This window comes from Myodes glareolus, chromosome X (assembly GCF_982192425.1).
Source record: "Myodes glareolus chromosome X, mMyoGla1.1, whole genome shotgun sequence".
Taxonomy (NCBI): Eukaryota; Metazoa; Chordata; class Mammalia; order Rodentia; family Cricetidae; genus Myodes; species Myodes glareolus.
Genome location: NC_142053.1, coordinates 88,233,754 through 88,261,672, shown reverse-complemented (window position 1 = coordinate 88,261,672; position 27,919 = coordinate 88,233,754). Strand labels below are relative to the sequence as shown.

Sequence of the window (27,919 nt, the reverse complement as noted above, 5' to 3'; positions counted from 1 at the left end):
CTTTTTACAGAGTGTTTACGCTGTGTCACAGTGGGTTATGTATGTTAAGCCCTTTACATACTTTCTCTCTTCAGCCTTGTAAGTACTCAGTGGGTACCATATTTCTTATTTTACAGATGAAGAAACAGATTTAGAGAGGTTAGTTATCTAGCCCCAGGAAAAGAGCAGAAATTCAAATTTGGTTGTATTTCCAAAACCCATTCTCCTAATCAGAGGCAAGTGAGAGGTGGAAGTTTTATAAAGATCACTCTAGTAGAAGTCTGAGAAAAGACTGCAGGAAAACAAAATAGAACAAAAACAAAACATTCCCCATAGCTCAGATGCCAATACGGTAGCGGATCTTAACCTAAGTCTCCAAGCCTCTCCATTTCAGAACATCCTGGACCTCTCTCCACCATTTCTGACCTTGACATTAGGGTCTACCTAAGAAGTGGGGTTTTGTTCACTTTTTCTAGGTCGCGAACCAACTAGTCTAAGGAGCAGACAGCCGCACCAGTGGTCCCCGGCGGGGTGGGGCGCATGCGCGCGGTTGCTAAGAAACGGCGATCCAGGCGCCGCGGTGGTAAGTGCGCCGGGGCTGTGTGTGTAGGCAGCAGCGCCGGAGGAAGAGGAGCACGAGGATGCAGCTGCTACCGTGGCCCCAAGAGGGAGCAGCCACTGTTCTGTGGTCGCGGGGGCCAAGAAATTGGAATTAAGCCTGGGGGTCCTGTTGTTGAGGTGACCAGGGCAGACGGTCTTGCCAGAAGCTCAGGCCTAGTATCCGGGGAGAGTTCGGTCCGCTGGGCGAAGGCCTGCCGCCTTTGCTTCCTTCTGGCCCTCCAAGTCGATGGTGGTGAAGTTGGTGGCCGCCAGAGGCACAAGCACCAGGCTGCTTCTCATGCACCCAGCGCTTTTCTGGCCCTGCTTGGACAGCTGCGACGCCGCCTCCTCTCGCCGGTGGATCCCACCCTCAGCGGCGGGGGAGGGGGAAAGTTTTCCCCTCTGCCGGGCTGTGTGGTGCAGGGCGACAACGAGACCTTAGGAGAGTAGGGGTGAGTAGTGGCACCGCAGTCGCCAGGTGCTGGAGCTGTTTTCTGGTCTCAGGGTATCTGGGGCCCCAGCAGGTCAGGGAAGCTCTGCTTTCTCATTCAGAAGCTTCCGACACCCTTCCTGCGTCTGCTCGCGGGTAATTTCTTCCAGATAGTTTTCCTTCTCAAAGGCACCACTTTCTGATCTCGACCCTGGCTTCCAGAAAAAAAAAAAGTGTAGGTGATTAAGGCCTGGCAGTGCTTCTTAGATGCTGATGATTCGAAGTACAGTCATGCACCCTGGTCTCTGATTTCCAGACAGAGTCTCCTAGTGCCCCGTTCACCCATTTCTCCTTGCTCTAACTGTGGTTCCGACTCTTGGTCACAGGAGACAGTCTGACCTGACCTCAGGCTTGTCCAGAGCCCATCCTCCACAGTGCTGTTGCTTCATGACTGAAGAATTGACCAGATAGCTTGAGTGGTGCCTTAATTTTCAGTATTCTTTATACTCGTGTGCAATCAGCTTGTGCAAACCATATGCCTAGCTCCTGGCTCCTAGCATGTTAGATTAGGCAGATACTATGTTAATAATCGTAATAATAATGATAATAAGACAACACTAGTAATATGTTCTATTTGACAGCCTAAATACCATCAAACTTGAGACGTAGACATAGTAGATGATTGACAATAGGGAGAACACGTTCTACAAAGTACTCTTCATCCAGAATGACGCACTTCTGCATTTAAAAATGTGTTGACGAGACTTAAGATGCTCCTAATAAAAATATGTGATCTGTTTGTTCTTCGTAAAGTAGGCTAGAGTCGGAAATAGTCACTTCCCAAGAACTTTGGCATGAGACACCCGGAGTGAGAGTCTGGATACCATGATTAGATGAGGCTCTAAAGTTACAAGGTGTTTTGGCAAGAATATTATTTTGAGGTGCGAGACTGCTTTTTAAAAGGTAGATGGCTGAGAAAATGTACAGTTCCTGTTGACCCTTTCCGAAAGTGAGCTCAATTTGAAATGATGTATAATTTTAATTGGGAGGCACTTCTGTGGGCTGACAACAAAGGTGGGTTCTTTTGTTTCACTTTCTTCCATCCTGACAGTTTTAAGCCATTTCAGGTCTCTTATCTAAAAAGAAGTGGTGAGAAAGAAGCACACTGATGGGAAGGCTAAATTTAGTTTTCGGTAACCCTTTTAAGCTAAGGAACTTTAAAAGGATGTAGATGCCATTTGTGATTAGGTAACTTTGGCTAGTGAGGCTGCCAGTTTTAAAGCTGGCAGTTTAACACTGCCAATTTTCTGATAGTTTTAGCTAAAATGCTTTGTATGGAGTGCTTTTGTGTTTGAGTTACTCTTGTGCTTAAAGTCAAATACCAGGGAAGAATAGTTTTCTACCTCAGTGTGAATTATCTGTTGTGCACGAAATTTCAGACTTATAGGTGGTTTCTGTTTGGGAAAGGTCTTGATGAATTCGACTCTTGTTTATTTGAATTACTATTAGCTCTAAAGGAGAAAAATTCCATGGAAATATGGCCAGAGAGTTAGCACATACCCCAGAGCTTTCACATGAACAGTCATAATCCCCTGATCAAATGGCTTTGTGTTTTCCAAGTGCTGCCAGGGAGCTTGATCACTGAACTCTGGAATGAAGTTTGGTTTTGCTTGCTTTTTTTAAAAAAATATTTTCATAGACTTTTATTGAGCTTTTATTTTCTAGATTCTACCCGGTGTCCACCACTGTGGTGGAATTGAAGAGAGTAGATTAGAAAGAGGTTTCAGGTCTGTTGGTGTTGCTCGGGAGAGAACACCTATCTAGCATGCACTTGAAGCATAAGTTCCTGGGTCCGAATGCCAGTAACTGGTAGCTGAAATAAAAACAAAATACCAATAGAAACAGTTCTGAGGAGTTCAATTGCAGGTAAGATATATTAATGAGAACATAGAAAAGTACAGAATAAGAGCTTAAAAAAAATGAAGAGTAAAGGGAGATCACCAAAGGCTAAGGGTTGTCTGGGAAGGCTTCATGTAAAAGTCATCTTTGCTCTTGAAATTTTAGGCTTCATTGGAAGGAGGAAAAGTTCATCATATTGCCATTAGATTAACTAAAAGGGAAAATGATAGCCTGCAGCAGTTAACTTTCTTGACGTGAGCCAACTTTTTATGCTATATTATAATTTAATAAATGAAATACTAATAACTTTGCAATGTACATGTTATGGAAGTTAGTTTATAATCATCCTATCTTGGGGCATGTGAGGATGTTTTCTAAGAAGATACAAATAATTAAGTTAATGTATTTTATAAATGTGCATTTTTACTGTATAGTAAAACACGACTATGCTTGAAGTGTTTTATACAAAACTTGTATAATAAACCGAACCTTATATTATTAATATGCTCCAAAGTCTGTTTCCAGATAAATTCTATGAGCAACATGAATTTTTATTCGTTGAATTATACAGCATTGTTTGTCATAGACTACTGTGTATGATAAAGGAAAGAGCTATATTAGGGTCTTGAAATTGATACCTGTCAAAGTTCTAGTATGTTAATATCTGGCAAGTAACATATGTTTAAACTTCAATCATAAACCTTTGTAAAACTTACTTTAGTCCATGTCAAAAATTCTTTGCTGTTAAAAATTGGTTACATGTTAACAGTCCCTAGGTTTTGGCCCACTATTATAAGCTAATGTTTTCATATAGCAAAATAACACACCATACTGCAATTAGAGATGATTGCTGATTTACTCTAACTTCTTTCAAAATTTTACTGCTTTTGTATAAATGCAGTATGAATTCACTAAAAACTACTTTTTCTTTATTATGATACTATTTATTCCACCGTTTGTCTTTGTCTGACCACCACTGGTACTGCATCCTTTCAAAGCAGACCATACACAGTTAAAGCCAAGTGAAGGGTAGAGTTCCACCCTTAAATATTAAACAGCCATTTTAGAAAACACATACTTGGTGATGGAACGTGACCATCATCTGTCAAACATGGAGAGGCCAGATAGCATTTGCTACGGAAATGAGGTAAGAAGGAATATTTCAAGCTGCTTAAACTAGTTGTCTTAAAGAGACTTCTTCCAAAATGACGAAGGACTGCGAGGGATACTATCACCCACTGATACAAGGGGTCGGATCTAATGAGAGTTTACCAAGGCCAGATGGACCGTGACTGAACGAGCATGTGATCCAACCAGATTCTCTGAATGTGGCCGGATTTTCTGAATGTGGCTGGCCTGCAGTCTTTCCGAGAAGCCATTGACAATGACACTGGGACTGGTTTCCTCTGCATATACTGGATTTTTGGGATCCAGTCTGTTTGGATGCTCACCTTCCTGGACCTGGAGTGAGGGGGGAGGAACTTGGACTTCCCACAGGGCAGGAGACCCTGACTTCCCTAGGGGACAAAGAGGGAGGAGGAGAGGGAGGGGGGGAGTGGGAGGGCGTTGAGAGGAGGGGCGTAAATGGAAACTTTTTATAATTTAATAAAATTACAAAAAAAAAAAAAGAGACTTCTTCCACTGTCAGAGCGCTTGGATAGCCTCCTGGTCAGTCACCTGGAATCAGTTCTTCTCATAACTGATGAACTTGGCTGCTGCTTTGGAAAGAGAACCACTTTTTCCTATACTTCCTTGCAGTATTACTTTAGGATTTTTACAGAACTAGAAGATTTTAGGACGATTTTTTGTTTCTTTTCTTTTTTAAGGATCTTGGTTTTTATAGTTTTAGGTCTTTTCCATGCTGGTTTGAATTTTCTACATTTGTGTCTTGTAATGTTCTGCAAGTTGTATCTTGTACGGAGTTCTTCATTGGAGCTTTGCTTTTCTCCTTGTACATGTTGGCTTTTGTCAACTTGACATAAGCTGTTTATTATGTCATTTTAGAAGAGGGAATCTCAATTGAGAAAATGCTCAAACTGGCCTGTGGGAAGGCCTGTGATGCATTTTGTTGATTTAAGATTGGTGTGGTAGACCCTAGCCCATTGTGGGCCAGGTCAACTGTGGGCAGGTGATTCTGGGTTCTATAAAAAAGCAGGCTGAACAAGCCACAGGAAGCCAGCCAGTAAGTAGCACCCCTCTATACCTCTGCTTCAGCTCTTGCCTCCAGGTTCTGACTTGAGTTTCTTCTTCAGCTTCTCTGGATGATAGACTACAAGCTATTAGATGAAATGTACTTCTTCCCCAAACATTTGGTTTTGGCCATGGTATTTTGTCACAGCGCTAGAAATCCTAACTAGGAGACTTCTCCTCATTGTCATCTTGTTTATCAACTACTTTCCCTTTTTGTCCTGTGGAATCCTTCTACCACTTCCAGGAGGTAGGCCACTTTCCAGTTATACTTAAGAATTTTACATGCTCTTCACCGTCATCTTCTTACTCTGCATCTTCTTCCACAGCTGCTAGCTGTCTATAAGTATGCACAGGTCCTGACCCATCCCGCAACCTGAAGGCCACAGGTGGTGCACTTTCAAAGTCCCCAAGGGAAACTGCCAGTTTTACAGACATTTTCAAAGCTGCCGGTGTTAACTTTGACTGTGTGCATACTATAAGATTCAATATTCTCTAGCAGTGCTGGGCATTGCAATAATCTGTAGCTGCCGGTCAGCCATGAGAAGAACCATCCTCTTCAGTGTACTGTGTTGCTACCCTGTGATATTCAATAGGTTATGCGCATTAAGTCCAGTTTTTATTCACAAAGTTTTGAACTTTTGATTGAGTTATTGAGATGTAATCGCATCACAAGTTGAAAATCACCTGTATTATATCAAAAAGTTCTATGTTCTCTAAGGTAACTTTACATTTTAGAATTACAGGTGCAGAGAATATGCACTCTTGATCTAAGAAGTAATACACTCAAAGTTAAATTTGAGGCCTCTGTATTTTTCGTAAGTTGTTTTTTCTGAATACAGTAGAGTCTTACATGATAAATTTATTACTAACAAACAATAATTCAGTGTTTCTGGACTCAGCAAATATTGTTATTTCATAAAATCATCGTTTCATTGTTTTCAATGGTTGGATGTTGGGTGGACTGTTTTCAGTCTCTTGACCTTTTATTCAAAGACCTGAAATAAACAGATTGCAAAGTAGCAAGGGATCTTTATTTAAGGTCAAGAGCAACAGCAGTCTACACAAATTAAAGAGCACTCAAGAGTCTGATTATGGTTTGATGTTCCCTTTTGTATGCAGTTTTAAAATGATCCTGGTCTTAAGTATGATCTTTATGATGTCGGTGGACTGAAAATTTTCTACTTGAGCACATGTCTAAAATTTTGTGATGGGAACTTATTGGAATCACGACCTTTGTCCAGCAATTCTCTTTGTATTAAATTGTCCTAGAACATAAACTTCCCTATTAAGCTTGTACTGTGTCTAATGAAGGGGAACAAATCACTAGGTTAATTATTTATTTATTCATCTATTTGGTTTTTGAGACAGGGTTTCTCTGTCCTGAAACTCATTTTGTGGACCAGGCTGGGCTTGAACTCACAGAGATCTGACTGTCTCTCTCAAGTGCTGGGATTGAAGGCATGTGTCACCACACTTGTATAACTAGGATTTTATTTTAAAAGCAAATAATTTTCTATTTTGAAAAAAGTAAATTGTTAGAAGTTTCTGGGATGACGTGTAGCTTTTTTCACCCATATCAATTCAAAGTTCATTATTTCATATTCACAATGTAAACGTCTTATTGTCATATTATTACACTTAGGATTTTTTAAAATGTTATAATAAAAGTATACTCTTCTGTTTTTCCATTCTGTCACATTGCCAGTATTCTGTATTTATATATTATCTTCCAATATGAATTCAGAATTTTCCCATTCTATGGTATTTCTTGACATCTACCTGAAACTACTTTAATATATATTAAATATCTATGATTTAATATATAATAATATATAATATGATACAATATTATACACACAGAAGTTTTAAAGTAGAGGGGAAGCTGAGCTAGGATGTTAAAGGGAAGAAAGGAAGGGAGGAAGGAAGGAAGGAAGGAAGGAAGGAAGGAAGGAAGGAAGGAAGGAAGGAAGTTTAGTTGTCTCCATATGGTTTGTTCGAACATCCTTAGTGTTATTTATCCCTTTGCCTACCTCTCTCCTGCCATATCTTCTAATCCCCTCCTTACTTTCAACTCCACATGATTTCATTTTCTCAAACTGGAAACTAGTCCACATATGAATAGTGACATAAGATTTTTAATTGCAGAGGCCATATATAATTACATATTTAGGTTTTTATTTGTTTCCTTTTTATTTCTTTTGGTTTGAGACAGAGACTTCTGTAGTTCAAGTTAATAGCTGAGGATGACTTTGGCCTCCACTTTCCAAGGGCAGAGATTACAAGTGTGTGCCATCACATCTGGCTGAAATGTATCATATACTAATATATTTAATGGTTGTTACTGAATTTAATACACATCTGCACATATATATTCAACCTTCGTTTCTATTTTCGTTAAAGAATAACAATTATTAGATTATTTTTATTTATTGTGCTTAATTAATTTCTATAATTTGCATATGCATTTTTAAAATATTTTATTTTATGTGCATTGATGTTTTGCCTACATGTTTGTCAGTGTGAGAGTGTCAGATCCCCTGGCACTGGAGTTACAAACAGTTATGAACTGCTAGGTGGGTGCTGGGAATTGAAGCCAGGCCCTCTGACCCATGCTTTTAACTGCTGGGATAGCTCACCAGACCCCAGTTTATTCAATTTTAATGTATTGTGTCATTGTTGTCAATTAGTCTGAATACCTATTATTCCATAGAAACATAAAAATTGAGATATAAGGGCTGGAACGATAGCTCAGTGGTTAAGAGCACTGGCTATTCTTCTAGAGGACCCAGGTTCAATTCCCAGCAACTACATGGCAGTTCACGCCTGTAATTTCAGCTTCAGGGAATTTAACACCTTCATACATGCAGGCAAAACACTAATGCACAGAAAATAAAAATAAATAAATCATTTAAAAATTGAGGTACAAAAATAGATACTGTATTTTATACTTCAGTTCTTAATTTTCGATAATTTTGTGGAGAATAGGTCTAAAATGGTTGAAAATTTGAATTTTTATGAACTGGTATATCTTATGATTTACTTGTAGCAATCAGAATTTGGCTAATATTTAGGAATATTAATAAAGAGATGAGAATGATTTGTAGTTGATACATCAATGGATAACATGTAAAAATATTCTAAAAGCACTTGAAGATATCTTTAAGTAATTTAAGTATCCATTCTCCAATTTTATTTATTGCTTTATTTAACAAATCTTCATGCAAAAAAATTCACAAAGTTAATTTCAGTCACTTTTGGAAATTTTTATAAATTTTAACACCAGCATGTTCCAAATTGTAAGACAAAATTTCATTAATTTGCACTCTACTAACCAAGAATTTGTTATAGTCCGGTTAGATGTAGCAGTCACACTATTTTTTTTTCTAGATTGTCAACCCTATGCTAGTTATGGATTATGCTGTAAAGAAAAATAGTCGTAGTCCTATCGGAGGTTAGGAAACTGGAGTTTCTTTCCTGTATACTTGATATTGTATTCAAGTAAGTGCTAAGAAGAATTCAAGTAGAGACAGTGTACTATAGGTTTAGTGCCCTTTAAAACATCTAAATATTCTATCACTAACTAGGACACTGGATGCATAGTACTGTATTGTGAAAGGGGTTCAAACAGTGGTTAATAAAATTTGAGAATCTTTATTAGAAATACTTGGGTCCAAAGTGTTTCAGATTTTGGAATATTTGCATGTATTTATGGATTGATTATTTCTAATTAAAATGTCAGAAATCTATTATCATATATAAGACCAAGCATTACTATCATGGCAAGAAACTTTTTGAATTTTGAGCATTTCAGGCTTTGGACTTTCATATTAGTGTTAGTCTGTGCAGAAAGTGCAGTGGAAATATAACCTGAGTGTAAACTCTTTTACATTTGTAAACACACACAGTTTTTTTATTCATCAGAGGGAGAAAGTAAGATTTGCATTAAACATTGCACCCCATAATCTTAATATACTTATGCTGCCAAAAGATCTGAAAATAATAGAACTCTAGGGCTTTCTCCCTCAGTTCTAAAGCCCCACGTTATGTGAATCAAGTGCGGTGGCATGTGTTTGTAATCTCTGTACTCAAAAAGCCAAGGCAGGAAGATTGCTCTGAGTCTAAGACAAGTTTGACATATATAATAAATTATAGGCTAGCTTGGGCTACAATGTGAGCCCCTATCTCAAAAAAATAAAAGTGTTAATACTGATAGACTTGTGTTTAAGACCTACAACTTAAAATATTTGATGTTCTTGGATTAAATTCCTCTGACAAGAAAGGTAACTTCTACTGCTGTTGACTTTGTCAAGTTCCCATTAGCACTGCACAGCCAGGTCCACATGATAGTAGTTGCTAGAGGCTTATGGTTTGCCACTGATAATTTTTCCAAGAGGGGATAAGAGCTAGTGCTTTGTTTTTCTGGCTTCTATAGTAATATTTTGTTTCTACTGTGTAACTCAGTGCTTTTAATTTACAGGTTTTAGATCTTAATGCATAACAGCAGGGGAAGAAACTGCATGCACTATTTTGGTCAATTGGAATTGGAATAAAAATTCAGCTCATTTGTTTTATTCTCCTCCTTCCCCTACCCCCAATCTCTCCTCCACCTCCCTTCTCAAGGTCCACCCGCACTCTCCCTACCCCCACTCTGCTTCCCTTCACACAAGAACAGGCTTCCCAGGGACATCAACCAAACACAGCATAACAAGCTACAATAAGATTAGGCACATACCGTCACATCAAAGCTGAGCAAGGCAACCAGAGACAGCGCCCCCTCCCCCGGTGCCACCCCCTCCCTCTATTAGAAATCCCATCACAAGCATGCAGAGGACCTGAGTCAGACCCCCATGAGTTCTGGTCAGTTGATTCTGTGGGCCTTGTTCTTGTGATATCCCTATCCACTCTGGCTCCTACAATTCTTTGTCCCCCATCCCACCCTTCTGCAGAACTCCCCGAGCTCTGCCTAATGTTTGGCTGTGGTGTTCTGCATCTGCTCCCATCAGTCTCTCTGGTCGCTGATAAGGCTTCAGCCAGGCTCCAGTCCCAGAACACTCTGTGTGTAGGACAAACAGTAAGTGGAAGGTTTTGTGGCTGAGTTGATGTCCCAGTCCCCTCACTTGAGGCCTTACCTAGTTATAGAAGATGACGGATTCAGGCTCCATGTCCGCCATTACTAGGAGTCTTTGCTAGGTCACTCATAGATTCCATGGAGCTAAGTTTCCACCTCTTCCCAGAAATGCCCTAGTTCTAATTATCTCTCCCCGTACTTCCTCCCCATCTGCCCCTACGTGATCCCTCCTGTTCCCATCCCCACCACCCCCAGTTTATGAACAAAATCTATTCTGTGTTCCCTTCCCAGGGAGATGGTTACCCGTTACAGCTAATTATCCACTTCCGGGTGAATACAGACCATGTTTATTTTTCTGGTTCTGGGTTACCTCACTCAGGATGATTTTTTTTCTAGTTTTATCCATTTGCCTGAAAATTTCATGATGTCTTTTTTTTATAGCTAATTAATGCTCTATTGTGTAAATGTGCCACATTTTCATTTTTCTCGGTTCTAAAGCAAGAAATTGAATGAACCAAGTTTGGTAGCATGAACTTGTAATTGCTGTACTCAAAAAGCTGAGGCAGGAACATTGCTCCGAGTTTAAGGCAAACTTAACATACATAACAAATTATAGGTTAGCCTGGGCTACAAAATGAGTTGCTAACTAGAATAGAAATTCAGCTCATTTGTGTGTTTTTTTTTTCTTGTTTGGAGACAGGCTTTCTCTGTATAGTCCTGGCTCTCCTGGAACTTGCTCTGTAGACCAGACTGGCCTCAAACTCAGAGATCTGCCTGCTTCTGCTTTCAAAGTGCTGGGATTAATGGCGTGTGCCACCACACCTGGCCATTTTTGTTTGTTTGTTTGTTTGTTTTTTAAAAAAATAATTAGCATTCTTTTCGTTTCACCCCAGCTTTGCCATTCCTGTGACATGTGCAATGACACTTTGCTGGATGTTTACTCGGGAATTGGAGAGACTGAAAATGCTTTACAGAGCTAGCCATCCACTGCACAGCAGGACATTTCATTAATTCTTAGTCTTTATCAACAGAGGTGAGTAGAAGATTAGAAAAATATTTGGAAGATAATTTTAGTTAAATTCTAATCTGAGGGCTGGAGCGATGGCTCAGTGATTAAATATACTGACCACCCTTTCAGAGGACCCAGGATCGACTCCCAGCATCCACATGGTAGCTCTCAACCATGTGTATGTAACTCCAGTTCCAGGGGATCTGATGCCCCCTTCTGACCTCAGGCACCAGACACACAGGTAGTACATAGACAAATGTAAATATTCATACACGTAAAATAAAATAAAAAATTTTTAAAATTGAGTATAAGTATATCTTGTTTAGGTAGACCTAGAAAATTGGTTAAGTAAAGAATATGGAATTGATAAGGAATTCTCTCTTTAAGGATTAATCTAAGCTGATGGTGAAGCTGTGGCCAGAATGCTTTATATAAAATGTTGGAGCTTTAAGTTATGAATAATTTGTTTTTCACTCTCTCTTAATCAAACATTTTGATAAGTTAGGTACAGAGGTGTGTTTGTAGTTCCAGATACTCAATAAACTGAATAAGGAAAGACTGCTTGAGTCTATGAGTTTGAGACCAGCCTGGGTAGATAGGTAGTCTCCATTTAAAAAAAAAGACAACAACTTTTTTTGGTAATAAATAATGAAGACGTGTTTAAACCAGCTTAAAGCAAATTGTACATGTGTATGTATGTACATATGTATTTTTAAATTAAGAATATGGAAGATTCTCATGGAAGCCAAGAAAAGAAAGCATGGCCTAGGCATATGAGGAACTTCAACTGAGAAGAAAATCAATCAGTCTCTAAGGAAACTTGTTTGAAATCCTATATTCATAAGTAACATTATATTTGCTGACCAGGTTACATTTATGAACATGCATATAGGAAATTAAAAAGAAAAAGAGGCGATAAATTTGATGGAGAGCAAAGGAGTTGCCTAGGAGGAGTTGGACAGAAGAAAGGGAGCAAGGAAAATTATGTGTTTATACTATAATTTCAAAAATAAAAAAAATTATTATACACAAAAAGGCACTTGAGTCTTTCAAACTGACTATTAGACTATTGTTACAATGAACCCCAAATAAATGAGATATTTCTAAGGAATAGCATGCTGGGAGAAAGAGAAGGCTTCAGACAGAGGGGAATTTTGTCTCCTGAAAAGAGATTTTACTAAGTTCTAAAAACTGGTTAGAACAGGATGAAACTGTATCCCAGATAATGATGGGTCAGTGGTGGGTGGGGACTCACACCTTGACCAAGACTGTTAGATACTTATATTCTTGACAGTCTGTTTAAACTTTAATTCCACTTAAGAACTCTGAAGACTTACTTGAAGGGCTTGTTTGATCTCTTTATCCCTCTTCCCAAAGTGGCCATATTGACTAAATCTCCTTTTTCTGCCTTTTACTATTAGTTTAGCTATTTTTTATTGAGTTATTGAGGAGAGGCAGCCTGACTGATTTGCTGACCCCTTAAGTTCTATAACATATACATAAATATATGAATAGTGAATATGGTATGTGCTATATTTTTTAATGAAAAATTATAAGAAGTTGAAAACAGTATAGAGATGCAGCTGTGTTGATAAATTCATAAGTATAGTTTTTCTAACATTTCTAAGAGATAATAATTCACAGCCAACTTACTGTTCCTCTGGTTCTTATAAATTTTCCACCTTTTCCACTGCTATGATACCTGAAGCTTATGTTGTACACATACATGCATACATACATACATACATCTCAACAATTAAATAAAGAGACTTTGATTTGAAAGAGAGCAATGGTGTGGTGTGTAGGAAGAGTTGAAGGCATAAAAGATAAGGGGGGAATATATTTTTAAATGATTTATTTATTTTTATTTCATGTGTATTGGGGTTTTGCCTACAAGTTTGCCTGTATAAGAGTGTTGGATCCCCTGGAACTGGAACTATGGGCGATTGTGAGCTGCTATATGAGTGCTAGAAATTGAACCCAGGTCCTCGGGAAGAACAACTGGTGCTTTTAACAACTGAACCACATCTCCAGCCCCAGAAACAACATAATTATATTTTAATTTCAGGAAAAAAGTAGAGAAGTCTTGTTCCAACCTCAGCTAACCTTTCAGTGTTATCTTGTAAAAACACACAATAGCAACAACTAGAATGTTGATCTTATTTAGATTTCCCACTTTTTATAAGCAATTATTTGTGGTTGTATACGTTTGCCACATGTGTAGCTTCCTGTACTCCAACATCACATCAAAATATTTGATTATACCATCACCACAAAGCTCTCTAATCTCAGTCCACATCCACCTCCGCTCTGCCATTCTTAGACCTTTCATTTCTAATTTTTCTCTTTCTCAGCAAGAATCTTCTTACATCATGGATATTATGTAATGTTCATTATCTCTGGTAATTTACTTTTCTCAGATGTTTACTTTATCTGATATCAATATACACACTGTGCTTTTTAAAAAATACCTACCTTTTAACTCATTGTAGGAGTATGTGCTTGGAATCCCTGCACTGAGAGACAAAAGCAGCAGGATGGAGGATTCCAGGCTATCCCAGGCTATTGGGCAAAACCCTTGATGTTTCAATGGCATAACTGTTTCCATCCATTTACTTTCGGTGTAGCCATGTTATGTTTGAAACAACTGTCCTGAAGATAACATGTATTTAGCTCTGTGTTTTCAATGTACTGGGATTGCTGAATCCTATAGATCTATTTTTAACTTAATAAGCAGATTCAATACTTTTTGGTAAATATTTCATGTTATAGTTGGTGCAATAGTGACTTAGGATTTAATTTTTAATATTCAGTGTATAATGAAATCCATTATACAACCTATGTATGTCAACCTAAAGAGAAAGTAAACTTATTTTGTATAGAGTATATAAAATGTGCCATGAGGTATATATAAGTAGGCAGTTACTATGGTGAAACAAATAGGCATATCTATCATATCAGGTAGTTACCCATCTGCTGTGGCAAAAACAGCTATAAGTCTATTTATTAGCAAAATCATAAATGTAACACACTATTATTAATCATGTTTTTCACTTTGTAAGAGCTAAGGAACAATACTTATTCTGTTTGTTGTTTTGTCTTTTTAAAAACTGTTCTTGTTACAGCAATCATATTAAAAGTTTGAAATAATCACGCTTGAGTTTCTCTGGTAATTGGTAATGTTGGGCATCTTTTCATATACCTATTAGTCATTTGTTCTTGGAAGAATTGTTCTAGTCATTTGTACTCTAGTGCATTTGTTTTTTTTCTACTCACTTGTATGAGTTCTTTATTTTGCATACTACTCTCTTGCCTGAAATACAGGTTTTACATTTTCCTTCTATTCTATAGGTTGCCTCTCAACTATGTTGATAAATTTGCCTTTCTTTTCTTTTTTTCTTTTCTTTTCTTTTTTTTTTTTTTGAGACAGGGTGTGTTGACATAGCCATGCCTGTCTTGATACTTACTCTATAGACGAGGTTGGCCTTGAACTCAAAACCTGTCTCTGCCTCCCAAGTGCTGGGATTAAAGGCACGTACCACCACAGTGGGCATGTTGATAAATTCGGCATGTTGAAACTTTTTAATTGAATCTAGTTCCACTTGCTTATTTAATTTTCTTTCCTGTGCTTTTGGTGTTACAGCTAAAAAATTACTGCCAAGACCAATGTTGTATAGCTTTGCCCCTATATTTCATTTATAGGAGATTTTACAACTTCAGGTCTTAACTTTAGATCTTTAGACTATTTAGTCTGTTTCAATAGATTTAAAGTTTATTTTTATGCATGGTATAGGATTAATATACAATATAATTCTTTTGCACACATATACGTGTTTTCCAGAACCATCTGCTGAATAGACTACCTCTATTATGTGGCTTTGGCATTGTTATGAAAGACGTTTCGACTATATTTGTGTGCATTTATTTCTGGGTTAACTATTCATTTCCAAATTGATGCATTGCCTTTACATGCCAGTTTCATCTTTTTTTATTTCCATTTGTGATCTATCTTGGTAGCAGAGAGTGTGAGATCTCTGGCTTTGTTACGCTTTTTCAGTATTGTTTAGCAATTGGGTGCTGTTCGATGAGCTTTATAGATTTTAGAATTCTTTCTGTTTTTATAGAAAAACGTCAATTTTTTAAGATGAAAATTGCACCAAATCTGTTGATTGCTTTGTGTAACATGGACATTTTAACATTAAGTTTTCCAATCTAGTAATACGTTATGTCTTTCAATCTATTTCTTCATTAATTTTTTCATTTGTGCTTTGTTGTTTACAGCATACAAACCTTTTATTACTTTTGTTGCTGTTTCTATATATTCTAAAAATTTGAAAGTATTGAAATACAATTATATTAATTTTCATTTTAGATTGCTTGTTTTCAGTAGACAAAAACACAGCTCTTCTCAGGCTTAGTAAGACCTGCAATTTTGCTAAATTCATTTGTTAGTTTTAGTTTTGTGGTGTATTCAGGAATTTCAATATATAAAATCATTTCACCCATGAACAGATAGAATTTTACTTTTCTCTTTCTAATTTACATGTCATTAATTATTTTCTTTGCCTAATGTCTTTGGATAGAGATTTAATTCTATATTAGGTAAATGTGATAATAATGAGCATCCTTGCTATCAGCTTAAAAGAAAACCTTTCAGGTTTTCATCATGGAAAGTGATCTTATCCATGAGCTCTTCATATGTGGCCTTTATTTTTCTGATTAAATTACTTTCTGTTCCTACTTTGGTGAATGCTTTCATTATGAAAGATGTTGGACCTTGTCAAATGATTTTCAGTAATATTGACATGATCATGTGGATTCTGTTTTGCTCGCTTTTGCTGTGGAGTATCCTATTAACTATTTTCACATATTCACACATGGTCGGGACAAATCTCACCTCATCATGTTATAAACACTGTCATATGTTGGTCAGCTTGGCTACTAGTTTTTGTTGAGTATTGTTGTATCTGTGAGCAGCAGCAATTTGGCCTGTTGTCTTTACTTAGGCCTCTAGCTCTAGGCTTTGGATTACTAGTCCAGTCTCTTTACCAGTCATAAATTCTGTGTATAGACTTTTAAATTTTGCATTGTTCTGTGTTGGTATGTTGAGGGTTTCTAGAAATTTATCCGTAATTTATTCCATCCAATTTGTTGACGTATAGTTGTTTAAGTTTCTTATAATCCTGTTATTTCTATGGCATCAGTTGTGATATTTTTACCATGTGTGTGGTATGTGTGCATGAATATATGCATGTTTTCATGTGTGTGTAGGTGCATGTGCACATGTGTGTGAATGTATATGGAGGAATATTGACACCCAGTGTTGTTCCAACCACTTTCCAACATATATTTTGAGGCAAGGTCTCTCATTTGAACACAGAGTTTGCCTGCATGGCTAGTCTGGATATGTAGCTTGTTCTAGGGACCCTGTCTTTGCCTTCTGAGTCCTGGAGTTATACTTGGACTGTCATACCCACGTGGCACTTTTACATAGGTTTCTAAGATCCTAACTCTGCTTCTCAAGATTTCATAGAAAGCACTGTAATCACTGAACCATATTCTCAGCTCCAGTTTTAATGTCTGTTACTGATTTTTTTGATATTATCTCTTATTCACAGTCTAGGTAATTTTTGACAACTTTATCTTTTTAAAACTTATATAATTTATATTAGTTTTGATATTATAATGTAATTATATCATTATACTTTCATTTTCCTTCCTCATCCCCACCCATGTGCAACCCTTTGCTCTCTCTCTCTCTCTCTGTCTCTGTCTCTCAAATTTATGGTGTTTTCTTTAATTGTTGTTATGTGTTATGTGTGTGTATTCCTAAATACATAAATACAACACACTCAGTCCTTATAATGCTACTTGTATGTATATGTTTTCAGGCACTGGATAACCAATTGGTATGTTCTTGGGGGATAACTATTTTTTCCAATCTCAGCATCCCATAGTCACCTGAAGTTCTTTGTCTATGGTTAAAACCTCCTGAGCTTTGTCCCTTCCACATAATCATGTCTGTTGGTGTCATCCTTGTTCAGATCATGTTAGGGAAGACATGTTGTTACTTCTGACATTCCTGTAAGTCACTGAATCACAGAAAACTTCCTATCTTCTGTCTCTTAAAATCTCTCTGCTACCCTGAGTATTAGGTGCAAAAGTTGTATGATAGATGTACCTGTTGGGACTGAGCTCCACAATTCTACATTTTGGTTAGTTGTGGTTTTCTGTAACAGTCTCCACCTGTTGCAAAGAGAGGTGTTCTTGATGATAGGTGAGGATGGCACCTATCTGTAGGGATAAGGACAAATAATTAAAATGTAGCTAGAGATTACACTGTTTTAGTAAAGTTGCACTTGTGAGTTTTCTTCCAATATCAGTGACTTCACTAGCCCATAGTAGTTGGTTATGCTCCCAGTACTAGGCATGATTTCCCTCTCGTTGAATGAGCCTTAAGCCCAATTAGAGACTGTTACTGCCAAGATATGTGTGCCACTATTGCATCATATTGTTATTGTTGTGATTAATAGACATCATTTACTTTCCTCCTTTGGAAACTTGCATGGACCCTCTTGTACCATGAAAACTAGTACTCAGGGAGGAGGATTTCAGGTCAGTTCTTACTCATGGGGGGGTGTCTCTGAGTCTGAAGTACATGGTGTCTTCAGCAGTAGGAATTTGCTTTCCACCATGTGTGTTTGTGTGTGGGATGGGAGCAGCCAAGGGCAATAGCAATAGCTGATAATGTTTTGTGAGTATCTTTGACAATTCTGACCAACAACTCAAAAAAGGAGTTCTCATGCTCAGGAGTGGGGATTTTTGTTAGACGATCTTTGTCTAACAGGAGGAAACATTGTCATTTATATAAAGACATTTTTCATTTAAACTACATATGTCTATTTATACACTGACTTACGTGTATTATAGGTTTATTTTGGTAGTTTCTTACTCTTATTTTACCCCTTCTTCAGTATTAATCTCCTCCCCTCCAATTAAAGCCCTCCCATTCCCCCCACTTATACCTTTAGCTCATTTGTACCTTGCTGTTTCCCCCTCTATTGCTCCCTGCTCTGAAGGAGCCTCTTTTGACTTTCTTGCTTTCTGCAATTACTCCAGGTTAAATATGCACATCTGAAGACTCGGAGCTAGTAACTGCAGATGAGAGAGAACATCTGACATTTGTCTTTCTAATTCTGGGTTACCTCCCTCAGTATACTCTTTTTTTAGTTCTGTCCCTTTCCCAGGAAGTTTTATGATTTTGTTTTTCTTTACAGCTGAATAGTTTCCTATAGTGTATATGAACTGCATTTTCCTTATCCATTAATCGGTTGAAAGACATTTAACTTATTTTCATTTCTTAGCTATTGTGATTAGAGTAACAGTGAACATGGCTGAGCAAGTATCTGTGGGGTAGGATGTCAATTCTTTCTGATGTATGCTGAAGAATGGCATAGCTGGGTCATATGGTACATTTATTTTTAGTTTTTTGGGAATTCTCCACACTGATTTCCAGAGTGCCTGTACCAGTTTGCAATTCCATTGTAAGTGACAAAACAAAATATGTTATATAATCCACATATTTTGAGTTCTCTAATTTTTCTTCAGCTACTGATTTCTAATATTATTGTTATGATTGGAAGCTAGTTGTGGTGGTACATACCTATAAATCTCTGCATTCTGGAGAATCACACAAGAACTTGAGACTAGCCTGAGCTATGTCATGAATTTGAAGTCAGCATTGGATCCATTGCAAGATTTTGTCTCAAAAAACAAAATAAATGAACAACAGTAAGAACCTCTAAAGTGTTATGATTGGACAGACAACTTGATATGATTTCACTGTCTTTCCATTTTCTTTTTGCTTGTTAGATTTATCTAGAGATTGCTAGAGAAATATGTTTATGGATGTTGTGTACATATTTATTAGGTTCAGTTAGTTTAATACTCGAGGAGATTAAGTGTCTTACTACTGGCAGCACATATATATTCGTCTCCTAGTTTCAGTTAGTTCAAAGTGCTGCTCAAATTCTGTTTAATTTCCTATTTAGTTTTTGTAACTCATTTGAGGAATAGTTGTGAAGTTTCCCTTTAATTCTTTCAATTGTTTTATATATTTTATACTCCACTGTTGAACAAATTTATATTTATAATCGTTATTTATTGCTTTAGAACTGACCCAGTTTTCATTAGTATAGAATGTTCTCCTTTTCTTTTGTCATTTTTAGCCTTAAGGACTATTTTATATGCAGTTAGTAGTCACTCCTATTCATCTTTGGTAAGTGTTTCATGAATCCCTTGTAGTTAACATATTGTTAAATATTATTTTGTCATTTGGTTATCCATTAAGTCACTGTCTAGATTTTGATTGAAGATCTTTTTATATTTAAAGAATTTATTAATAAGGTAGGACTTACTATCTCAAGTTCGTTGTTTTATCTCTGTCCTACAGATATTCTCTTGTTCTTTTCTTTTATGTTTCACTCTCCCTCTTTTTTTTGTAAGAGATATTTGTATTTCTTTCTCCTTTTCTTTGGTACACCTTTCTTAAATGATTTTTCTTGGTTAATATAAGGCTTACATAAAACATCTTGTAATTATAGCAGTATATTTTAAGATTATGTTAATTTCCAAACTCATAAATTCTCTACACTTTGACTTCTCATGATTTATATTATTGGTAACAAGTTATATATTTTACATTAGGTTTATAATGACATTTTGTAGTAATAATTATTTCATACTTTTGTTTCAGGTATTCTAGAATTAAAAGTGATCCATGTATCACCTTTTCAGCATTACAGTATTATCCTAATTTTGCTTTCCTGTCGCTTTTAGTTATCACTTTGTTTGAAGTGAAGACATCCTTTAACATTGTCTTTTGTAATGTATTTAGTTAATGGTGATAGCTTTCTATTTTCTGTGGGAAAAAAGGGTATTATTTTGGAGGCCAGTTTTTCTGGCTATGGTATCCTTGGTTAACACACTTTTTTCTTTTAACCCTTTGAACTTAATGTTTCATCAACTGCAAATTTCATGATGTCATTGTTTTTAACAACTGAATTGTAGTGACATTTCATTTGTATTTTAATAAATAAAGCTTGCCTGGGGATCTGGAAAGCAAAATAGCTAGCCATTGGCTCTTACTTCTACCTCAGTCTGAAATGGTGATTCTGCCTCCAGGAAACCTCAGAATGAGACTGAGACAGAGAACTCTCTATCTCCTTCTGTTTTATAATCCTCTCTAGTTCTGAGATTAAAGGTGTGCACCAGTACCTCCTGGTTTATACGGCAAACTAGTGTAGCTACTGGGATTAAATGTGTGTGTCATTGTTGACTGATCTGTGAGGCTGATCATTGTGGCAGTTTTACTTTCCCAGTCCCCTGGCAAGCTTTACTTATTAACATACAAATGAAATGCCATTATACTGAGTAGTACTCTAATGTGTAAATGTGCCACATTTTCTTTATCCATTCTTCAGATGAGGGGTACCTAGGTTGTTTGCAAGTTCCGGTTATTACAAATAATGATGCTATGAACACAGTTGAGCAAATATTCTTGTGGTATGAGTGTGTATCCTTTCAGTATATGCCCAAGAGTGGTATTGCTGGGTCTTGAGGTAGATTGATTCCCAAGTTTCTGAAAAACCACCATACTAGTTTCCAAAGAGGCTGTACAAGTGTGCACCCCCACCAGCAATGGAGGAGTGTTCTCCTTACTCCCATCCTTGTCAGCATGAGCTGTCATTTGTTTTACACATCTTATCCATTCTGACAGGAGTAAGGTAAAATTTCAAAATAGTTTTGATTTGCATTTCCCCGACGGTTAAGGATGTTGAAAATGTCTTTAAGTGTTTCTCAGCCTTTTAAATTTCCTTTATTAAGAATTCTTTGTTTAGATCTGTACTCCATTTAAGTATTTCACATGTAATCATTTGAAATCATATGATGTATGCCAGTGTCAAATTCTATGGATTCTTTGTAGAATCTCTTAGTCTTAGTTTTGTCGAATTTCTTAGTCTAGAAGCCCATTTCTCTTTCTGTATTTGGGATGGTTGACCTATTATTTTTATCAAATAATCTGTGTTTCTTTCTCTCTCTTTTTACCTCTTAATATGTATAAAGAGCTACCTGATAGTGTTCTATACATCCTTTACAGTTTCTTCACTCTTTTTCATATTTTTTCTTTTCCTTCCTCTGCATTATAATTTCAAGCTGCCTGTCTTTAATTTTTATAATTCAATTTTCTGGTTTATCAAGGCTGCTGCTGGCACACTACAGTGAATTTTCTCAATTTACATGTTTTATTCTTTAACTTGGATTTTACATGGTCTATTGCTTTATTTGATATCTTCATTTTGTTCATATATAATTTTTTCATCTTGATACCTTTGTGCCAGTTCTTTTGAATTATTTATCAGACAATTTATTTGCCTTCTATAAAGTCATTTGGGGAATGCATTTTGTGCTTTGTGTGGTCCACGTTTCTTAGTTTCGTTTCATACCTTCTTATTTGAGAAAATGTTTGCTTCTCTACATTTCCACTGGTTAGCTAACTTTATACAGAAGAAGGCTTTCACCAGTTATCCTGAATCTCTGAGGGCCTCTCACACTTCTGGATTGGATGTGTAGATTATTCATTATAAAGATTTACTAATTGTTTTTTCTGAACCAATTATTTTTTTCTGATTTTTTTTTACAATATTTTGCTCCCTCTGGTGTCTCTCTTTGATATTGCACTTTTGGAGCAGCTGTATTTTTTAAAATTAAATTTATTAATTTATTTTACATCTGAACTGTGGTTTCTCCGATTCCTCCCCACCACCTTCCCTTTGCTCCCACCCCAATTCACTCCTCTGCTTCTGTTCAGAAAGGGTCAGGTCTCCCATGGATGTCAACAAATCTTGGCATATCAAGTTGAGGTAGGACTAAGCTCTTCCCTTCGTATTAAGGCTTGGTAAGGCAACCAAGTATGTGGAATAGGTTACCCCAATGCTTGACAAAGCATGAGGGACAGTCCCTGCTCCCACTGCTAGGAGTTTCACAAGTAGACCAAGCTACACAACTCACATATATGTAGAGGGCTTAGGTCAGTCTCATGTGGGCTCCTTAGCTGTCAGTTCAGTGTCTGTGAGCTCCTATGAGCCCAGGATAGTTGTCTCTGTGTTCCTTTGTGACAACCTCGACCCCCTTGGCTCATATAATCCCTCTTCCCTCGCTTCAACAGGACTGCCTATGCTCTACACAGTTGCTTGGCTGTAGATCTCTGTATCTGTTTCCATCAGTCACTGGGTAAAGTCTCTGATGACAGCTGGGGTAGTTACCAATCGCCAATCTTACTACAGGAAGATGACCAATTCAGGCTACCTGTCCACTTGTAGTAATAGGAGCGGCTGGTTGCAGCCCAGCTCCCAGTTAGCTTTACCTGAAATGATAACACGGAAACTGTATTCATTTAAACACTGCCTGGCCCATTAGTTCCAGCCTCTTATTAGCTAATTCTCACAGCTTGCTTTAACCCATATTTAGTAATCTGTGTAGCACCACGAGGTGGCGGTTTACTGGGAAAGATTCTAATCTGCATCAGTCTCAGGTCGGAGAATCATGGTGTCTGCCTCACGTCCCTTCTTTGCAGCATTCTGTTCTGTTTACTCCACTTATCTAAGCTGCTGTCCTTTCAAAGGTCAAGGCAGTCTCTTTATTAACCAATGAAAGTAACATATAGACAGATGACCCGCCTACATCATCCACCATTGATAGGGGTCTTAGCTGGGGACATCCTTGTGGATTCACGAGAGTTTCCCTTGCACCAGGTTTCTACCTGACTACAAAAGACCCTGCCACATCAAGACATCTCTTTAATTACTTTCTTCTTCCACCCTGCCCCCAACCCGATCTCTCATGTTCCCATCCCCACCTGCCCCCAGTTTATCCAGGAGATCTCTTCTATTTCATCTTCCCAGAGAAATCTGTGTATCCCTCTTTGGGCCCTCCATGTTACCTAGCCTTTCTGGGACCGTGGATTGTAGCATGGTTATCCTTTACTTTACAACTAATATCCACTTATAAGTGAGTACATACCATGTTTGTCTTTCTGGGTCTGGGTTCCCTCACTCAGGATGATTTTCTAGTTCCATCCATTTGTCTTCAAATCTCCTGATGTCATTCTTTTTAGCAGCTGAGTAATACTCCATTCTGTAAATGTACCATATTTTCTTTATCCATTCTTCAGTTGAAGGACATCTAGGTTGTTTCTGGGTTCTGGTTCTTATGAATAGCACAAACAGCTGTATTTTTACCTCAAATTATATTCTTTCTCATATATTCATGTGTGTGTGTACAATCCTGAAAATGAAAATAATCTTCAACAGAAGAATGGATAATTAAACTATTGTACATATATACATAATGTAATACTATTTGTCTAGAAAGAAAAATGAAATAATTATGTTTATATAGAGAAATAGGTTTTATACACACACATATGTGTGTGTATATGGAGAGAGAGGGAGGGAGGGAGGGAGGGAGAGAGGGAGAGAGAGACAGAGAGAGAGAGACAGAGAGAGAGAGAGAGAGAGAGAGATGCCATCTTGGCTGTCAGTGTTACTCATTAGAACCAAAGACTAAGAACAAAAAAAATACCTCTAGTACAAGGCATATAAAACAACCTTTTGTATAGGGTAGTCCAGTTGACTCCTAAAACAATATAAACCATTGATATTGCCTTTCATTGCTTCTTGAAGGTTTCAGGTAAATCCCTATTGCTGAAGACACTGTACACCTAGAACACAGGATATGGATGCTTTGAGCTGGTTCTAACCTAAAAGCCTTCTTCTTCTGGTGTAGCTTCTGTGCTACCAGAAAATGCTATACAAGCTGATAGCAGAGGGAAACAATTAGTTTTACCCTGCTGCAATATGTATGAATCAGAAAATGACCAGAGTGGCAAGATATCCATAGCAATAAGTGGCACACATGTTGGTGTCAACAGCTGTCTAGTTGGACTCAAGGCCCTTTCATCAAGAAGGAATTCATACCTTGTAGTGGCTACTCAGGTCATGGACTTTAGAAAAGAATCTGCTACCACTGCTTTGCTAGACCAGCATCCCTTAGTACATTATGCATCCTTATACTAACAGATAAGTGTAGCTACCACCCCATCCAATAAACTTTTCTTTACAGCAAATGGAAACCATCACAGATGATAACAACTCGTTACAATGAGGAGATCATGAAATCGTGGGGAGCCCAGCCCCGGTAGGTCCACCTGCATTCCTGGTCCTGAATCTATGGCTCAAGGAACATCAGTGAAGAGGGGCAGAGAAAGTGTAAGAGTCAGAGTATCACAAGATCAGCTGTGAAACAGTCTCTCCTAGAAGCAGCTGCTTAAAGAAGACCAGAGCAATGGCAATATCAGTTGACCTGCTAACGTGGAAGGGGGAAAGTTTCACAAGGCTCTACCCCTAGACAAAGAGCTGTAGGCAACTAATAACTGCTGAGAGATAGAGAATTAGCTTCTCTCAGGGATGTGGTCCCTTACTTATTATCCAGTATAAAGTGGTCAGTCCTGAAACCACATACACACACAACAACAAAAATGGACTTAGCAGGTTTATTTATATATTTGTGCATACATACACACATACATATTGATGTATGTAACAATAATAACCAAAGAAAAAGAAGCTGTCAATTTGAGAGTGCTGGTCCTGGGAAGGGTTTGGGGGAAAGTACATGGGAGGAGTTTATGGGAGGAACAGGAAGGAGGAAAGTGATATAGTTATATTATAACTTAAAATGTATTGAAAACTGTGAGCTTCATTACTGCTTTTACTGACAAAACAGAAATAATTTCTGTGGAAAGTAGCCTTAAAGAATAACATGTCGAACACTTACCCTATTCTTTTCTTCCCTTTACTAAAATAGAAGTCACTAAGTTGTATTAAACTCTGTTCTACTACATTTCAAGTCATGGCAATCTGCTTTCTTCTCGGCTGCCTTCAGACATGTTGAGCATGCCCGGTCCTGTCAGGGTTTTGAGAGTGAAGGTATTTGAGCGACTACTTTGAGTAGCTCTCTGTAAAACAACATGCTAGACATATGTTCCAACTCTTTCCCTTCCCAATGAGGATCTAAAAATTGGAATTTTTCTCTTATTCCATAATTAGTGAGGGTATTGGGTGGGGGTGTATCCTATTTGTCTTATTTTCAATGGCCCCTTTACCTGGTAATCTTTAATACCAGTGTTCAAACTCAGGGAAGATGTAACTTAATTCCACATACCCAGCCCCACCTCACCCCCACAAATCCATATGTCTGACATATGTTTAGTCTTTTATTTTTTTTTTCCATTTCCAGGAAGAAGCCAGCAATTGAGATTTCTTCTGATTGTACTGTGCTGAGCTAAGCAAGGAGATCATGGCAAGTAAGTACTGTGGCCTTTCATGTTGACAACAGTATGGCTGGTCATGCTTGCTGAAATGCAGGAGTCTATTAGTTGGTTTCTGGATTTCTCTTTGAGGAAATTAATCTATGTATTATTGTTGAATTTGGTATCCCCATTGTAGAAAAGAAGGTTTTGGACTTTCTTTTCTACCATCTTGTTTGCATAAGGACTCTCTACTTTATTGTTTTCTTTTAATTCTTTCCCCCCAGAGATCTAGATCTGTGATAATACAAATTTTAGATCATTTGTTATGCCCCACAGATGCCTATGAGTATAGGTTTCCCCACCCCTATTTTTCTTTTCTTGTTAAGACCAGGAAAATTATACCTAAATTCTGTCTTCAACTTTGATAACTATGTTATTTATGTGAACTCTACATTGAGTGCATATAGCTATTTAAACGACATTAGCTATTGTGTTTTATCAGTTATATAGTTTGCATTTAAGTGTTTAAATGAAAACTGACTCCTATTTCTTTGCTGAGATTTTTCAATAATTTTGCACTTGTTTCAAGAGTATTTTTAACTGCTTGTTGAAGAATTTTATGTAGCTTTTTTGATAAACAGATTTTTATTTTAATTAAAAATATTTCCATAGCTTCCTTTCTTTCTTTTATCTCTCCAATCCCTCTCATACCCTCTCCCTTTAAATTCTTGAGTTGTTTTGGTATTTATGTTCAGTTAATTATCTTTTCTCCTTCAGCTTATGGTTTCCATAGATCTTGAGATGAGAAGTCATTTTTCTTATTGCACCTTAAACATTTTGCCTACTATTTGGATAACCCTTAATCCTATTTAAGTTATTGGTTTCATCAGGCGGTCATCCTTTTAGTTAAGCATATAAGCTACGGACTGCTTTATTTTTAATTTAAATTTTTTCATATGATATGCTTTCATTGTATTTTTTCACCTCCTCCAACTCCTCCCAAATAATCCCAACTTCCCTTCTCACCAAACTTCATGCCCCTCTCTCTTCCTTTCTCAAAACAATAACAACTACAAAACAAAAATAAACTCCAAATGAAATAAAAACAAACAAAATCCCTACAAGATAAAAATAACAAAACAAAACAAAAAGCACACAGAAAAACATGAAGTCCATTTTGTGTTGGCCAACACTCCTGGTCATGGGACCTGCCCTGAAGTATGTTGTTATACCCAGTGACAACTCCCTGAAGAAAAGGGATTGTTCTCTCTCCCAGAAGATACCAATTGCCAGTAGCTTCTTGGTTAGAGGTGGGATTTCGTCCCACTCCCCTTCTCAGTGCTGCAATTTTGATTGGTTTGAATTGCTCAGGCCTTGTGTGTGCTATCACGATGTCTGTGAGTTGTTACACGCATCAGGCCTCTTGTGCGTGGGTGACACTGTTTCCTTAGAGTAGTCCACCACCTCTGACAGCTTAAAATCTTTCCACCTTTTCTTCCACTTAGAGCTCTAAGCCTTGAGGGGAGGGGCTTGATAAAGACATTCCAGTTAGGACTCCGTTCTCCAAAGTCTCTCACTCTGTGTGTGTTGCTCAGTTGTAGGTCTCTGTTTTAATTAAAACGTATTGCAAGAAGAAGCTTCTCTGATGAGGGTTGAGCGGGGACCTAATCTATGGCTATAACAATATGTCATTAGCAATCACTTTATTGCTACATCCCTTTAGCAGAATGATAGTAGTAGGTTATTCCCGTGGCTTATGATCTATCTAGCTTCATGTCCTTGAACATTTTACCCACATCAGGTATGGGTTCTATATCATGAGATAGGGCCTTAAATCTAATAAAAAGTAGTTGGTTATTCTCACAAGCTTTGTGCCGTGATTGCATCAATATATCTTATAGGCCGGTCTCCATTGTAGGTCACAGAGTTTTTACTTGGTGAAATTTACCATTACTTTTTTCCTCTGGTAATATGCAAAGTACCTTTCAGTACCATAAATGCTAGTAAGTAGGAATGAAGCTTCTAATTGGAGACTAGTTTGATATTTTTCATGTTAGACAACATAAGTAAGTTGTGTCTTCAGCAGCACGGCATTCTGGCAGATGTCTTAGTTCTTACATTCAGTTTTGAAACCCCAAAAGAGGTATTTTCCATCATTATAGATACCCTTTCTACCTATGCCCTTTGGACTCTGACACTTGAGTGATGCACTATAAATTCACTTTTCACCTTACAGGCCACTGAAACTCAATGAAAAGCTGCCGTAGCGATCCTTTCTCCTCTGAACACCTTTTATGCTGTTGCTTTATGCCTTTTGATGGCTTTGGTACTAAATTGTTTGAGAAATTAGGTGGGTTAGCTTTATTTACCGAG

At 37.4% G+C, this 27,919-nt stretch overlaps 1 protein-coding gene across 2 annotated transcripts in view; it reads left to right on the top strand.

Moving 5' to 3' along the window:
* Nucleotides 1–556: 556 nt before the first annotated feature.
* Nucleotides 557–27,919, top strand: part of Zc3h12b (zinc finger CCCH-type containing 12B) — a 216,808-nt gene continuing 189,445 nt past the window's right edge. For both annotated transcript variants that reach the window (XM_048417975.3, XM_085684344.2), the window contains exons 1-2: nucleotides 557–1,031; nucleotides 25,534–25,600. The gene's annotated coding sequence lies outside the window, so the exon portion shown is untranslated. The remainder of the gene's footprint in view (nucleotides 1,032–25,533; nucleotides 25,601–27,919) is intronic.